Below are 13,355 nucleotides of genomic sequence, written 5' to 3'. Positions count from 1 at the left end.
CCTAATTGGTAGGTCAACGAACGCATCGGTGCGCTCGGTTCGGCGATACGACGAGCGTGCGCGAAGATATTGAAAAAAAAAGCCGAGTCGGTACAGATTGCCGCAGCTTGCGGTGAAAGTGTCTAAAAATCGTGAAAATAGAACCACGGCATCCTAGTATCACACAAAGGTCGGGGGTGCTATCCGAAAATACCGAGTCTCTTTCTATGTCTATGTCACTACTTTTGAGTATGTTGGTATTATAGCATTCGTGCATGTAGGGTAATGAATGGTATGTGTTGATTGCATCAATTATCTGCTTAAGATTATTGTGAGTGATTTAGAACTATGTGAATAAAGAAAACGAATGACCCTATATGCTTGTGAATGAGAGAAAAGACTACGACCATAGTAAATAATGGTGACATTGACTATAGTGACTCCATTGGCATTGAAATGAGTATAGTTAAACAAGGTTTAACCCAAGTGACATTATGTGTACTGTGGCATCAGGACCATTGTAGCTTATATTGGTGGTATATATGATATGGTAGAACCTATCATTAGCATTGAGATATTGAGGCATGAGATAGGTTTGGCTATGCCTCCTCAAATTGAGAATGGGATCATACTCACACGTATTAGTTCCGGCTTGTGGGAGGTCGCTCCTCCACAAGCGGTGTACTCCGGAGTGTAGACACCACGGGTGAAAGTGCCCGGCGAAGATCCCTCGGGCGGTTGAGCCTTGTGCCTCCCCCGTTAGACGGGATGTGTGGATTGTGAGTTTGGGGTAAACCAGGAGCACCCCAGGTTGATTGGGTAAAAGCCAAAGAAAATGAGGAATGGACATGCATGTATAATCATCATGTATTTGAATATGAGTATCTATCTGTGGATTGCTTTCTCGCAGGCATTGTATTAGAAGTGCATTAGTTGGTTTGTTATCCTTCTTTATTGAAATACATATGCCTGAAGTAGACCTAGTGGGTGAATCGGCGTGGTCGGCGGCCGAACCCACTGGGAACTTCGTTCTAGTTCTCATTACCACTAACCCTGCAGATTCGTGCGCGAGCGGGGTGGCAGAGGAAAAAGGCAAGGGTGTTGCGCCGTAGCTAGCGGTCCTCGAGATATAGGCATACCCAACATTTTGGTATACTCAACTGTAGGTGTTGAACTGTAAATGATGTAAAGTAGGAAATGTAAATTATACTTTGGGTAATGTACGAATGATGTAAATCATGTATTTTGGTTAAAGAAAAATGTGATGTAAATGAATGGGTAAATGAATGTAAATGTAATAGACTACTTGTGTTTGATTCAAATGAAGTCAAACAACTTGTATATTGGATGCTTAGATAGTTTCGATGCTTTCACTTATGGTTGTTGTTTGTCTTCGTGCAAACCTTGTATATCTCGTAATTCTCTTTAATGATTTACTTGAAATATACTTGTTATTGGAGCCTTGGGCGGACAGGGGAGGTGCTGTCCGCTCGGCGTCTGTCATGTGCTCGAATCCGACCAAATTGGCGGAGCTCAGGGCGTGACACGGGGACCGGTCCCTAGTGGGAGAGACCGGTACCTGAACGCGTGAGAAATGAGAAAGCTGAAAAATCGGCTAAGTCCCAGAAAACCAGCTCTCGGGAACCGGTCCCTGTCGGGAGAGACCGGTCCCTCTGGGAAAGACCGGTTGCATTGCGCAGGGGCCCTGGCTGCCCGCGGGGAGGGCTCTCTGGGACCGGTCCCATGTCGGGGAGACCGGTCCCCGAGCACGAAAGATGCCCAGTCCGGGCAGTTCAAGAGAATAAAAGTTGAGGGGCTTATTTGCATTTATGCAACCCATGGGTTATGTGGAGGGCTATGAGAGCTTTTTCCTCTCATTCTCTCCCTCTCACACACTCACTCCTCTCTTTCTCTCTCTAGAAGACAAGAAGGAGAAGAAGAAAGAAAAGAAAGAAGAAAGGAAAGAAAGGGAAAAGAAGAAGAAGGAGAAAGAGTAGAAGGTGAAGAAGAAGCTAAGGAATAGAGCTACTTCCTCTTCTTCCTCTTTGGAGTAACATAGGAGCAAGCTTAGAGGTAAGCTTGAACCCTATTCATGGTAAAACCCTAGAATGAGAACCAAGTGACCTAGGAATGGTTTTGGTAGAGCCTTTGGGTATTTCAAGCTTTCTTATGCTTGTGGATGAGATCAAAACCATGGATTGGGTGTAGGTGGTGAAGCTTAAAGGTAAGCTTCAACCCTTCTCATGGTGAAACCCTAAAATGGGTTTTGATTGACCTAGGGATGGTTCAAATGGAACCTTTAGATGATTTGAAGCTTACTTTTGCTTCTCTAAGAGATCAAAATCCTAGTTTTGATATGGGATGAGCTAGGGCGCCCAAATTTAGGGCTTTTGCTTGTGAAGGTTTCAAAGTGAAATTGACCATCTAGAAATCTAATTGGGGGTATTTCCGACGCGTTGGTGCGCTCGGTTTAACATTACGAAAAGCCGATGTAAAGTTATGTGCAAAATGGCCTAATATGGCTTCGTTTTGCCGCAGGTGACGAACTAGGAGTCTAAAAATCCCAAGAAAATCATTATAGCAAACTAGTACGCCTACGAGGCGGGTGGTGCTATCCAAACTTGTTGAAATTCCCTCTATGCCTAATGTGTCATTCAATTGAGCATATATTTATATTGTTGCATGCATTATAGGGTAGATGTGATGTTATGTATGTGAATGTTGCATGATGTGAGTACACGTGCTATTCAAAATGTTTGAGAACCTATTCAACCCTATATGTATGCATGAGATATAGTGTGAGCGCCCAATGAGACGAAAGAACATAGTGATACAATAAAACATAGATCGAGTGGCATCCGACAATGTGAAGTAATGTGACACTAGAGTTAGTGTGTGTGGCATCAAAGAGAAATGTGACGCAAAAATAATGATAATGATTAGAGACAAGTAAAGAAAATGAAAGTGGCATAAAGAACGAGTAAAGTTAAAGGACGATGATTGCTAGAGTTAGCAAAATAAAGTGATGTAATGAATACTAGAGTTAGTGTAAAGACAATGATTGAACTATATATCCTTAGAGTTAAGGATCGATCATACTTGCTATGAGTTCCGTGCTCGAGGGCGGTAGCTCCCCCTCGAGCGATGCGCTTCGGAGTTTTCCATCACGGGTTGGAGTCAACCCGAGGACGGTCTTAGCGGGAGGCAGCTGAGGGCCCGCGATGATGGACTTAATGTGGGCAAGTTAATGTGGCGAAACCCCCGGATTAGCCATGAGATTAAAGAACAAAGAACAAAGATTAAAGAATAAAGAGTAAGGAACAAAGAACTTGCATACTTGCATGATTTACGTTGAGCATATTTCTTGCTTTATTGTTTAGGCATATTAGCATCATGATTATAGTTTGGTTACTATTCTACTTATCCTTTCTATTATGCCTGAGTTAGTCCTAGTGGGAAAGTCGGTAAGATTGGGGCCGAATCCACTGGGAACTTCATTGTAGTTCTCACCCCACTATTTCCACAGAGCCGGGACCGAGCGAGCCGGCGAGCGACCGCGGTAAAGGTATCGCACCCTAGACAGTGGCCACCCGAATCGAGTTTATCTTACATTTTGTTAGTAGTTTACCTATGATCATCTTTTGTACTTGATGACTAGTGATGTAAAGCAAAGAATGTAATGTTTATTTTGAGCAAATGTGATGTAAAAGAAATGATGCAAGCAATGTAAAGAATCATGAATATGAAGGTTAAATGCAATGTATGTGATCAAAAGTTGAATCATAGTAATTGTGTAGTTGTTTAGTTTCATTTTTTTCACTCATGGCTATTGCTTACCCTCGTGTAAGCCGTTTGTGTATGTTTCCGCTAGTGTTTTTCTCTACTTGAAAATGTACAGGTGATGAGCCTTGGGCGGACAGGGGAAACTCTGTCCGTTCGGCGTCTGTTTGACGTGCCCAGGCCGGCCCAAATTGGTATCGGTCCCGGGGTGTGACACTTGGAGCAACCCTAATGAGAGAGAAGGAGAGAGAGAGAAGAGTTTTAGAGAGAGAAAAGGGTTTCCTCTTTTGGTGTTGGGTTGAGAGGAAATGAGGCTAACACACAAAGCCCTCACTTACAAACACCCACACACGCAATAGCACATAGCCCCCTCACTAAACAGGGCAGCCCTCCCTGGCCATTTTTTGCTTACGGGGTCCGGACCCTGCACAGGGTCCGGACCCTGCCCTGCACAGGGTCCGGACCCTAAGAGCAACTTCAGCTCAAAACTAGCTGAAATTTTTCCAGCTTGCTCTCCCATGTCCATATTCCCTATACAAGTCATTCCAAAGCATTTGAAATGAACTACGGACCATTCTAACACATCCGACTCCGCGTTTCGGTCAATTTGATGGAAGTTCGGTACAACTCGTCGTGGGATTCGATATGTTACACCCAATTAATCTTGGCGGTAGTAAAAATTTGGTGCGCTAACATTCCTCCCCTTTCAAATCATAGAATCACATAATCAATAACACAAGCTTCAAGTGTTCCTCATGTTCAAGAGTATTCTATGAGTAAACGAGAACATCATCAATAAATACTACTACCAATGGATCGAAGATCAACTTGCACACTCTATTCACCAAACCCATAAGTGCAGCAGAGACATTTTTCAATCCAATGGCCTCTCTGTCAACTCCTAATGCCCATTCCACATTGTGGCAAACTGGTCCTAGAGAAGGCACAAAGTCCTTGCAACTAATCACAAGATCGTCGATATGCGGCAAAGAATACTTATTCTTGATAGTCACGCTATTCAATTTCCTGTAATCTACATACAAGTTAAATGATCTTTCCTTCTTCTTCGTAAATAACACCAGCGCTCTCTGTGTTGCCCTGCTAAATTTCACAAATCCTTTATCCACCAAGTTCCATGGCTGTGCCTTTAGCTTTCTAAGCTCTATTGTTGCCATTTATAAAGCGTCTTCAAGATTAACACAGTCCTTGAAACTACACCAATCACAACCCTATGTCCATGTCCATCTGCACACCAGGTAGCTTAGGAAGGGATACAGTTGCAATTTATCAGATTACAAGAATGTGCTTGAATCTCAATACCGCCATAAGCACCTCAACCACAGCTGTCAACAACTCACTATTTATCTTGTTCATGACAAAGAAAGTATCGTGGCGAAAAAGGTGTTTGAACAAATCTTATAAATAAAGTCCCCCTATCCTTACTCATAGAAGACCACAATCTTCACCACACAATCTCTCATCGCACATTAGTGAGCACTCGACCATCCTCAATGCAACATCGAAATCCTGCAATAGTCTCAGGATCAATAGGTCTGCATACACCATCCACCATATCAACTAATGCAATACCTTGAGTCTAAATTCTACTAATCTATCATCATAAAATCTATTGCCATAGAGTCCTCCATCTGTGTTACTAAAACATGATCACTTTGCTTTTATAGTAGGTAATCAACCTGGGAAGCCGCTATTACTCGATCTTTCAAAACAAAAATTGATAAGATCCCCATCCTTAATCGTGTGAAGTTTGGTGCCACAACTGATAACAGGGCTAAGCATGTTGCCCACGGACTCGGCTAAGCATGTTGCCCACGCACTCGCAGACCATCGAGCCGAAACCTTCCCTCGATCTACGGTGACCCAATCGGTAAGGTCCCATACATATCACACATCTGTTCCTCAGTGGAGCCACATGGAAAAATAGGTTGAGTCACAAGGTCCCTGCCACCCAGAGCAAAAACATCCTCCCTCTCGCCCGGTACAACTGACATAGGCCTACAGCTGCGTTGAGCAGAAGATAGCACAAAGATAAAAAGAGATAGTACATAAAGAACTGGTTTCTCAACAGGGATGAAAGCCTTTATAATATATCTTCTAAGATACCTCGACACCTATCCAATAAGAAGGAATCAAAGAATCAGCTGAAAACGAGAGATACAGGCAAAAACTTTCGAAGATAACCTAAAGCTGCAAAAATGAAGGTCGAAACAATTGAAGTTGGGTCCCAAACTCAGCCGGAATGGCTTTGCAATTCAAGGTGTAGATCTCAAAAATTGTTCTCCGAATTAGGGTTGCACGCTGAAATCAGATACTATAGCAAAAAGTTATGGCCGTTTGAAATTTGCTCGCATGGATTACAACATTTACTCGAACTCAATAGAATTTTCGACTCAACAAAGCTACACTGCATGTTTTCGAACACCAAATGAGCTGCATCACTACATCCGCGGCTGATGCGGCCCTCCAGAGATAACGCATAGACTGAACAAACTAGCGTAATTCCACCAACTAGCCTAATTTCACTGAGCCGCCATCCTACCGAGACAATTTCCCTAGACTGAACAATCTAGCCTTACCCTCTATTGGCCACTCTCTACCATTGCCTCGTACCGATTCTTTGCTAATCCTCTCCAACGCAAGGCACGTATTCCATCCAAAAAGCATGCTATTCTCCACCTCTCATGTCCATTACAAGAACACTTCCTGTCGTCTAGTGGTGTGCCAAAAACTCATATGTCCCACTTGATTTGATCAGCTTCAACTTTGCGAATAGGCAAATGTGGTCAGCCTCATTAGTCGCTCATGCTTGGTCATGTAACATACTGTCACGCCCCAAGCTCCACCAATTTGGTCGGATTCGAGCACATGACAAACGCCGAACGGACAGCACCTCCCCTGTCCGCCCAAGGCTCCAACAACAAGTATATTACAAGCAAATCAATAAAGAAAATTGCGAGATATACAAGGTTTGCACGAAGGCAAACAACAGCCACAAGTGAAAGCATCGAAACTATCTAAGCATCCAATATATAAGTCATTTGATTTCATTTGAATCAAACACAAGTAATCTATTATATTTACATTCATTTACCCATTCATTTACATCACGTTTTTCTTTAACCAAAATACATGATTTACATCATTCTTACATTACCCAAAATATAATTTACATTTCTTGCTATACATCATTCACAGTTCAGCACCTACAGTTGAGTACACCAAAATGTAGAGTATGCCAATATCTCGAGGGTCGCTAGCTACGGCGCGATACCCTTGCCTCGATCCTCCGCCGCCCCGCTCGCGCACGGATCTGCAGGGTTAGTGGTAATGAGAACTAGAACGAAGTTTCCAGTGGGTTCGGCCGCCGACCACGCCGATTCGCCCACTAGGACTATTTCAGGCATATGTATTTCAAAAAAGAAGGATAACAAACCAACTAATGCACTTTTAATACAATGCCTGCAAGAAAACATTCCACAGATAGATATTCATATTCAAATACATGATGATTATGCATTCATGTCCATTTCTCATTTTCTTTGGCCTTTACCCAATCAACCCGGGGTGCTCCTGGTTTACCCCAAACTCACAATCCACATATCCCGTCTAATGGGGGAGGCACAAGGCTCAACCACCCGAGGGATCTTCGCCGAGCACTCTCACCTGTGGTGTCTACACTCCGGAGTACACCGCTTGTGGAGGAGCGACCTCCCACAAGCCGGAACCAATACGTGTGAGTATGATCCCATCCTCAATTTGGGGAGGCATAGCCAAACCTATCTCATGCCTCAATATCTCAATGCTAATGATAGGTTCTACCATATCATATATACCACCAATATGAGCCACAATGGTCCTGATGCCATAATACACATAATGTCACTTGGGTTAAACCTTGTTTAACTATACTCATTTCAATGCCAATCGAGTCACTATAGTCAATGTCACCATTATTTACTATGGTCAATAGTCTTTTCTTACATTCACATGCATATAGGGTTATTCGTTTCCTTTGTTCACATGGTTCTATATCACTCACAATAATCTTAAACAGATAATTGATGCAATCAACATATACCATTCATTACCCTACATGCAAGAATGCTATAATACCAACATGCTCAAAAGTAGTGACATAGACATAGAAAGAGACTCGGTGTTTTCGGATAGCACCCCCCACCTTTGTGTGATACTAGGATGCCGTGGTTTTGTTTTCATGATTTTTAGACACTTTCGCCGCGAGTTGCGGCAATCTGTACCAATTCGGCTTCTCTTTTCAATATCTTCGCGCACGCTCGTTGTATCGCCAAATCGAGCGCACTGATGCGTTCGTTGACTTACCAATTAGGTTAGAATGAGATCAATCCCAAGCTTCGACCTCATTTTTACAAAACCCCAAATTTGGGTCCCTATACAACATCATCTTCTCCATTTTAGGTCCTCAACATGAAGAAAATGGAGAAAATCCACTATAGAGATCTTTAGATGCTTCAATTAGAAGCAAAAACCCAAAACCTAACTTAAAATCACAAGAACTCACCTTTGGAGTCCAAAACTTTCCTTCAAAGCCTTGCTCTACCTCGCTCTACACCTTGGAGAGCTTCTTCTCCAAGCTGCTCCTCCAAAAGCCCTCTTGGTCCAAGCCCTAGAGAGAGAGGGAGAGAGAAATGAGAGGTTTTTAGAGAGAGTGTAAGAAAGTGAATTCTCGAAATTCGAGGATTGTACTTCATCCAGGATCGACTAACTGTCGAGAGTGTACCCTTTGTGGGAGTTGGAGATGTCCAAAACACAAAAAGTGCTTTGGAGTTGAGTCCGCGAGAGCAAATAGACAAAATCTGGACTCAGCAGATTTTTGCTCTCGGGGACCGGTCCCTAGAGGGAAGGACCAGTCCCCGTAGCTGATGGTCGCGGGGGAGGTCGATGCGACCGGTCCCTGGCTGAGGGGACTGGTCCCCGTGCGCGACACCCGCGAAGGAAAGCCAAAATTTGGCTAAGTCCTGAAGGTTTCCCGTTCGGGAACCGGTCTCTTAGGAGAGATTGGTCTCCCAGGGACCGGTTCCTAAGGTGAGGACCGGTTCCCGAACGCGAAAAGTCCCCAGACTGCAGGGAGAGCTCTCGGGGACCGGTCTCCCCGACCAGGGACCGGTCCCTCCGGGCGAAAACTGTCCAGTGAGGGCAGTGCAATGGGTGAAAAGTTGAGGGGTCTAAATGTAAAATGGCCTTTATTAGAGTGGGCTGAGCCCTCTCTCTCCCTCATACCCTCTCATTTTCTCTCTTTCTCACACTCTCTCTTGCTCCCTCTCTCTCTCTCTAGAGAAGAAAGAACAAAAGAGAAGGAGAAGAAGAAAGAGAAGAAGAAGAAGGAAGAGAAGAAGAAGAAGAAGGAGGAGAACAAGATAGAGAAGGCTTGGAGCATCTTTCTCTCTTTCTCTCTTCTCCATTGGTGTAGCTCAAGAGGTAAGCTACAAACCCTAGCTTGTAAAACTTAGGGTTTTGGGTTTTATGCTTTGGAATGGGTCAAATGAACCCTAAGCTAGCTTCTAAATAGATCAATCCCAAGAATCTAGGGATTTATTGGGTGGTTTGCTATAGGTGCAAACCTAGGGCTCCAAAATGGAGTTTTTGTGAAAATATGAGATTGATCTCATTTGACGCCTTGGAAACCCTATTGGTAGGTCACGAAACGTAGGGGCGAAGTCGGTTTTAGCGTTTGGCGAGCCGGCGTGGAGTTCTCGGCAAAATAGGGTCGGGATAGCTTGGATTTGGGCGAGAAAGGCTAAAGCCTTTTCGTAAAGTTCGCCAAGGAGCGTTTCCAAAGCCTCTACATCGATAAAAGGTGGGGGGTGCCATCCCGAAGCTTTCGAACTCCTTTCTATGTCTTAGATTGCATTTAATCTCATATCTTTATGTTGCATTGTAGGATTGCATAGTAGCTCCATTCCTTATGCTTTCTAAATGATAATCTAGTGTACTTGGAACGCTTGGTAACATAGATAGGTGAGGATTGGGTCGGAACGTGGATCCTATGATGCTAAAGATAGAGATGAACCCGATGGGGGTGTTGATGACATAGAGAGTAGTGCTATTGTTAAAGAACAAACGAGTGGCATCCAAACATTGAATGATGACGAGTGGCATTAATGTAGTGTAACGACACTAGAGGTCGATGGACCTAGGGATAGGCGGATCCCTTAGAAAATGCCTTGTGAACAATGAATTTAGAAACGCTAAATAGCATTGCATGGATGTCGGGAACAAATGATTCCGCGAGAGATGTCGACTCTAGTTGTAGAGTATCCTTACTTGGAGAGGATTTGATTGGGTTGTGGACCCTAGTGATAGTGCTTCCTCACTTGGAGAGGATTCGATTGGGTATTGACCCTAGATGTAGGGCGTCCTCACTTGGAGAGGACAGATCTAGCTCACAGTCTGCGTTTGGGATGGTATAGTCATCTAATCCCCACATGGAGGGGATTGTCGTCGAGTACTCCGGAGTGTCGTGCGACTAGGACCACTTGGAGGTCCGGACCACATGGAGGTCTGGACCACATGGAGGTCCGCAGACGGTCCCGGGCTTGGGTGCACTTGGAGCTCCTTCCCCACTTTGGGATTGAAAGGTGAGTTATGGGCGAGCCCTAGGGCCTCGCCACAGATTGGGTAAATGGAAAGGTTAAAGGTTTATTAATGTCATTGAACATTGCTATTCGAACATGGATCGAATTTGTTAGCATGATAGCAAACCTTTATTATATGATGCATGCATTCATACTCATGATTATGGGCATAGTAGCATAGTTTTTCCTACTATTGCATTTACAGCTTTCAGATACATATCTATCTATCTATCTGCTGTTACTTGTGCCCACTTGGACCTAGTGGGGAGATCGGCAGAGTCGGCGGCCGAGCCCACTGGGAACTATGGAAGATAGTTCTCACCTCACTCTATTTCCAGTGGTAGGTTCAGGGCTGCAGAGAGAGGACCGCGGCAAGGGCATCGCGCCCGACCAGTGAGACCGTGGTAGTATAGTAGCTTTCCTTTTTACATTAGTCACCTATGTATAGAGAGAGAGATTCATTGTAGGTGAGGATTTGGAGAGCTATGTATTTTGGGATGACAAATGTATTCATTTAAAGAAAATGATGTAAATGAGAATGTTGGAACTATTGTAATAGTTAGTAAAGTACTCTCTTTATTTCACTAGTTTTATCTTGTGGATCGCTTACTCTCTGTATTGTTGGCACTGTTTGTGCCCTCTTGAATGTGTATGCTTAGAATTTAATTTTCTGGGTAAATTCTTGTACACATTCCTATTGTTGAGCCTTGCGCAGACAGGGGAGGTGCTGTCCGTTCGGCGGCCCGCCGCCGCTGCCGAACCGTGCCAAATTGGTAGTGGTTTCGGGGCCGGGCGTGACAGAGAGAGAGGGAAAGGTTTGAGGGTGAGAGTGAGAGCAAATGAGCTCTCACCCATGCCCTAGCTCAAATAACCCTTCACATGACACATTTGCACTTAAGCCCCTCTCATTTTCATTTTTGCAAACAGCTCTTACTGTGCAACCCGCAATCGGAGACCGGTCTTTGAAGCAAGGGACCGGTTCTCGAGAGCTACCCCGCAGCCTTCGCAGAAGGGGACCGGTCTCCCCCCGATGCAACCGGTCTCTCGGGACCGGTCTCTCACCCAGGGACTGGTTCTCGAGAGCTCAATTTTCAGGACTTAAATGATTTTTCCCTCTGCTCGGCTAATACGCTTTCGGGGACCGGTGTCTCCTCTCAGGGACCGGTCCCCGAGAGCCCAAAATTTGGGACTTAGCCAGATTTTGCAATTTCACTCTCTCGGGTCCCTTTGACATTTATATAGGTTCCAATGCACTTTTAGCCTATAGTAACTCATTCGTTTCCGCGTTCCGCACATTTCGACGGAACTCGGCACGACTCACGGGGAATTGCTATGTTACACATACCGTATCCCCAATAGGTTATACCGAACTTTCGTCAAATTGACCGAAGTGTGGTTACGGACATGTTAGAGAGGTCTGTTATGCATTCCGGACATTTCGGAATGATTTATGTGGTGTTCGGACATGGGAGAGCAAAATTGGTGGAATTCCAAGCTGCTGGGCTGGAATTGCTCTCGCGGTCTGAACCCTGCCTGTAGGGTCCGAACCCCATACACGAAATGTGGCAGAGTTGGGTGAGCTTTGTTATTTGGAGGGCCTTTGTGCATTTGTGCCATGGTGAGTGCATATATGAGAGGTAGAGTGGTTTCCCCTCTTATTTTCCCCTTCACACCCAACACTTGAGAGCTCTCTTTCTCTTTCTAGATCTCTCTCTCTCTCCTTGGGATGGCTCCAATGGTGGAGTTATGGTGGAGAAGAGTTAGCTTGGTGGTGGAGCAACCCTCTTCTTCAAGCCTTGCATGGAGGAAATCTTGGTTTGAGATAAGTATCATATGTTTTGAGGGTTTTGATGTTAGGGTTTGATTATTTCCTTCTAGATGTAGCTTCTAGGAGATGTCATGATGGAATAGTTTGTGAATCTCCATGAATAGGGGGTTATTTGGTAAAGATGAAAACCTTAGGGTTAGATTTGGGGTTTTGTGAACTATGAGATCTAACTTGAGTTTGATCTCTTGTAGCCCTAATTGGTAGATAAACTGACGTGTGGGAACACTCGGTTTGGAGATTCGTCGATTCTTGTCACGCCCCGGGACCCAGCAGGAGCCCGCCCGGCGCGTGCCCAGACCCGCCATATGTCTACAACATATAAGGCGTCTAAAAAACAACAATAATAAAAGCAATAATAAAAGACATCTAGGAGTATCAGAGCATAGTGAATGTCTAATTGCTACCACAAGGGATAAAGTTAAAACTGTAAATCCTCTAAATAAAACATAAAGTAAGTACAATAGGGATCCCAAATACAAGTGCTAAAAGTAGGTACATAGGTGGTCTCTATACATGGATACAAAATCTCTCACTCTCCCTCAACTACAAAAAGAAAGAGTAAACCACCTAGGCAAAGTACCGCTCCTCGCTAGCTAGCTAAGCGATCCCCTTGCCGCGATCCCGTGCCTCCGCCGGTGCCGAAGGCTCTGAAAAGTAAACCACAAAACGGGGGCATGAGAACTATTAAAAATAGTTTCCAGTGGGCAATTACTGACTTCAGTGGATGCACCACAAGGCCCAAAGCTACAAAAGATGTCAGTGACTATAAAAGTAGAAAGGCGACAGGTAAGTAAAAATGTAACCTACTACGACATGATATCTCTACTTAGCATGAATAGTAAAAGTATGAAAGCAACTATGCATGAAGTAAAGTCTCCAACTATCATAATGTTCACAATGCGAAATAGTAAAGTTCCGTTGTTTACTATTCTAGTCAATGTCCAAATAATACTCTAAGTCATCATCTATCCACATGTCATAACGGATATATAAAGTCCAATCTGAAGAGACCCACCCGAAGGCTGTCTATGGCCCTGAGACCCACCCGTAGGCTGTCTGGCCGGTGCCGAGCCTAATGGCCCCGTGGTAGTCATCATCCCCACCCTAGGAATGAGCCTGGCCCACGGCAATCC

This window comes from Ananas comosus, linkage group 1 (genome assembly GCF_001540865.1).
Source record: "Ananas comosus cultivar F153 linkage group 1, ASM154086v1, whole genome shotgun sequence".
Lineage (NCBI taxonomy): Eukaryota > Viridiplantae > Streptophyta > Magnoliopsida > Poales > Bromeliaceae > Ananas > Ananas comosus.
This window is presented reverse-complemented; position numbering follows the sequence as displayed.